Genomic DNA, 4604 nt, shown 5'->3' with positions numbered 1-4604 from the left:
TGCAAGATTTGCTCCAGTTGAGATGGCGAAGGGATCCATTCGGCGTGGGTATGGGAGGATGGAATGGGCATTTTGTTAGGGCTTTGTGAGTTCAACAAAAGGTTTCCGCATATATGGGGTGTAGAGCTTGAGGAAGTATCATAAGATGCTCATGGGTTCTGAGGGCAGAACGAAAAATCAGATGTCTTGGACCCACCTCCTCTACAATCTGATTGGTTGTCTCTCTGAACCAATCATTTTTCGTTCTGCCCCCAAAACATTTTTGTGTAAGTGAAACTCAGAAGAGCTCATAATATCTAGACTCCTCGAGTAGCATTAATAATGGGCACGAGGTGATTGAACTGACCTCTCAGACTTTAATGTCCTCCTGCATCTTACACACAGTATTTATGCCTGCCTGGGGAGTTATGTGAGTTATAGTAACCGAGGCTTAACCCCGCCCACGCTGCTGTTATACGTATATTCCACACCCTAGCAATACAGCCTCGTACCGCCACCAACCCGATATCTGACTGCAGTAACATCAGAGCCCGACTGTGACTCTCTTCGCAGCCGCGTGCAACTGCGTATGTTTATGTACATAGCTGTATTCAGCATATTCGACAGCAAATAGCTCCGCTGTTTATTTAGCGACGAGCCGTGCCACACAATCCACTGAATAAACATATCAGATACAGTTGAGGGTAGCAACATTCTTCAGTACACAACTCACAGTACTGACAAGAAGAGTATACCGCAAAGGCTACACAAGACGCTCTGTCATACTGAGTGTCAGTTATGAAGTCTAGTACAAACAGAGCTGTCTGTTACCGTGCTAGAGAGACTTATTAAGAACTCAACGTGACATTACAAAGAAAATTACACTGACTTAGCCGAGCTGTACTAACAGAGACACAATGGCTTTACGTAGTAAATAAAATGATTGACAATTACTTAAGGACTGATCCCAGCATGCCGTGCAGTTTATACTGAGTAAGCTCTTTGAGTGATGTTGACTGAGCGACTCTCCCAAACCTCAATGAGTGAGACAGCCTTAACAGGTGACTCGATACTGACCAGTTACTTTTTTAGGTCGCCCCGGGCAACAGGCGATTGTGATGTCACAATGGCCCTCTACGACGCGTAGATTCTTAAGGCGCGTAGCCCTGTGCGCTTCCCCTTTATCTTTGTGCCTCCCTGTCGCCATGGTAGCCCAGCGCCGTTCTATCCATCGCAGTCATGATAATCACGACGCCACACCAAGCCAACCGCTCGCTTAAAAGCGCCGACGTGGTTCGCAAACTGCACGGCACAGAAAAATAGACTAGAGGATAAAGAACAAGGTTACATTGATTAAATGGTCTCTGAATATTCTACTCTATTTAGGGAATTTCAGCTCAACATACATTAAATGTGTTTTTCCTCATTACCAAATGATGTCCTATGTGCTCTGAAGAAATTGTATTACTTTTGGACGGAGAACCAGCACTTTGTGGGAAAAAAATTTGGACTCTCTTAGGAAATATTCCTGTCCTGATTTATATTAGAAATCTACAGAGGGTGGGACGCAGGCTCTCTGCAAATCAGCAGTATTTAACGGGTATTTTAAGAAGATCATCTTAAAATAACATTCCTACTGTAAAGTGCGTTATTTAAATAAAAGGTGGAGCCCTTCCTTAACGCAGCACTTTCTGTCTTCATATGAATACATGCCGCAGTAAGAAGAAATCTGGCGGGTGACAAAACCACTGGGAGGGGGTTGAGACCACCAGCTTCTGGTTGGGGGTGATCTGAACAGCGGGTGGAAGTGCTGGTGTTATCATGGTCAATCTCAACGCTGACTGGATCATTCGGTCTGAGCGTGCTGGTTTCAGGCCTTCCCCCCTGGTCCCACTTCCATCACGAGCCACGCCCGACTCCACTTGTCTGTCCCTCTGTGTCTTTCTCCCGCAGAGAGATAGACGTTAACGGACAGGGCGGGGCGGCGCGAGCCGATCTAAAAGAGACTTTCAGCTTTTAATAAGCTGTGGATGGCGCTGAGAATCAGATAGCAGAGAGGCACACTTCATAATGAGAGAGAGAGAGAGAGAGAGAGAGAGAGAGGGAGGAGGCCAGGGAGTCATTATCCTCTTGGACGCTGGTGGACATCTTGGACGTGAGGTCTGCTTCCCACCTGCCGCTTTCCCTCTTCCAGCTCAATCTTTTCCTTTTGCTTCATCCCCCCAGGACCTCTGTCTCTTAGCCTCTCCCCCCCCCCCCCCCCCCCACCTTTTTGGGTCTGTCACATGTCCCTGTCATCCTCTCCTGCCTCCTCATCGACTGGCCTCATATATGTGTCTGTGTGGCTGAATAAATGTCTTACTTGAACTTCACTGTCAAGCGCTCGGTGATATGCATTCATTTCAGCACGCGGGTTGAATCCTGCTACTAGCTTGTAGTCTAAAAGCAAACAATTTCTGTCGCATATTTCTTTAGGAGACATCATAATGACTATGGTCTTTTATTTTTTCATCGCTTTGATATATACTAAAATGATTCAGTAATGGCTTCAGGGTCCATTCTTTTTGCCACATAATAGTTCCCTCACGTCTGTCGTCCTCCACCTGTTAGAACTGATCTTCTGTGACCATTCTGCGCACCGCTGCCCCTCTAGGGGGCGCTGCCTTTCGGTAAAGAACATTGATGAGTCTGATGTTGTGTAAGCAGGTGTGTTTGAGTGTGTGACAGCCGGTGGCTAGCTTTGGAGGCTCTCCAAGCCAGAGGCACAGAGGTGGGGGCATTCACAGGCCCGAGGCCTCTTACCGCGCAGTAGCGCTTTTTTCCTGCCTGTCCTTGCTCCTCTGCTCGCCGGATGCTGACCGCCACGTTATTCGCCGGCTGCTGCCCCACCCCCACCACTGGCTCCGCCTCCACCTTAATGGAAGCTGAAGGACATGGAGATCTATCTGGTGTGATAAAACGTGACTGTGCTGTAAGTGCCATACAACAGCACATCACACTCACCTTCACCAGGAAAACCTAGTCGTCTGCGAACAACCAATTATGGTGCAATGATGCTAACAAAAGCAAACACACACACACACACACACACACACACACACACACACGAGTGCCATACAACAGCACATCATACTCACCTTCACCAGGAAAACCCAGACGTCTGCAAACAACCAATCATGATGCAGTGATGTTAACAAACACACACACACACACACACACACACACACAATCGGATCCTTTTGGCGACCGTGAACATACTGAGGTTGACTTCTGTACCACAAACCAGTTTCTGTATTGTTTACTAAATATTGTCCCATGAATTAACAGATCCGATAAAACAAAACGTCCTTCATTTCCCAATATTTTTTCATAATTGCTGAATTAAAGATGGACCTGATTTGTTTCTCTAAAAAAAAATAATAATACATGTTACATTTGTCCGTGAGGGTATAGGAACTGCCTGACTATTTACCGGTTTACAACAAAAGGCTTTGTTCTACTGTAATTTCTCGCCTGGGGTCTAAATTATCAGAAGGAACAAGGGAAATGACTCATGCATCATAATATGGAGGCTAGTCGATATACGTACATAATGAATCCGCTACTGCAGAAGATGGTGATTGAGGTGACTGTGAGGGTTCAGGGCGAGGACCGGGAATGACCCCCGTCCTGAGCCCCGTGCCCTAGGGCGCCCCCTGGTGGTCCCGACTTATTTTCTTTGGTAACAAAACACATAGATCAAATGCCCACTCCAACCTATTTATATAACTATTTTGAATATATTGTAAATTCAAATTATTCATGCTCTGCCATTTTAATTCCTTTGGTTTCTCTTTTGGCTCCACAAAATAGCTCAAACGGCCCTCTTAGGAGACTCCTTACCAATCTGTCAGCCTAGGGCCCCTGAAGTCTGTGCGCCAGTGGTACGGGTGGACAGGGTGATAGAGGGATAGCGGTGGAGAAATAAGTGCAAGATGTAAGGGAATCCAGAGTGGGACCAGGTATAGCTTGGCATAAACATCGTCTGTGATAATCAGACTTCCGCATGCACTAGATTACACAGCGCTGACTCAACCCTTATTCTTAAAAAAAAAAAAAGAAAGCGAATCTGCCTCCAGCTGTCAAGATAAAAACAAGGTGGGTCACAACTCCCAAATGATGTAGTACTTGTGTTTGCATTAAAGTCATTTATTAGACCTGTATGTGAGGCATGCAGCGGCTCGGCGGGTACCGCTGTCACCCCGCACCTCCGGGGTGGCGGGTCGGAATCCAGCTGAGGATTCATTGTGAATAAATGTGACATGGGCTCCCCGTGCTGGTTCGGTTTGGCCCTGGGGGATGCGCGGTTCCTTCCTGCACGCCGGTCAGGTGGATGTGTAGCTCTCCGAGTGAGCGTAGCCTTTTGTCGGGCTTCCAGGAAATGTTCTGCATTGCCACAACCGTAATTAGACGGTTGTCGGTAATGTTTAAGCAAACTTAATCAGCTGCGGGAAATGGTCGCGGTGTTTTTTTTTTTTTTTTTTTTTTGAACGTTTCATATCCTTTTTATTAATGCATTCCTCGAAGCGGGCAAGCTCAGTCATGTATCCATCTGTATCAGCTTTATACAGGAGCGGTTAATACCG

The sequence above is a fragment of the Paramormyrops kingsleyae genome, chromosome 24 (assembly GCF_048594095.1).
Source record: "Paramormyrops kingsleyae isolate MSU_618 chromosome 24, PKINGS_0.4, whole genome shotgun sequence".
Classification (NCBI taxonomy): Eukaryota; Metazoa; Chordata; class Actinopteri; order Osteoglossiformes; family Mormyridae; genus Paramormyrops; species Paramormyrops kingsleyae.
Note: the sequence above shows the minus strand (reverse complement) of the source record.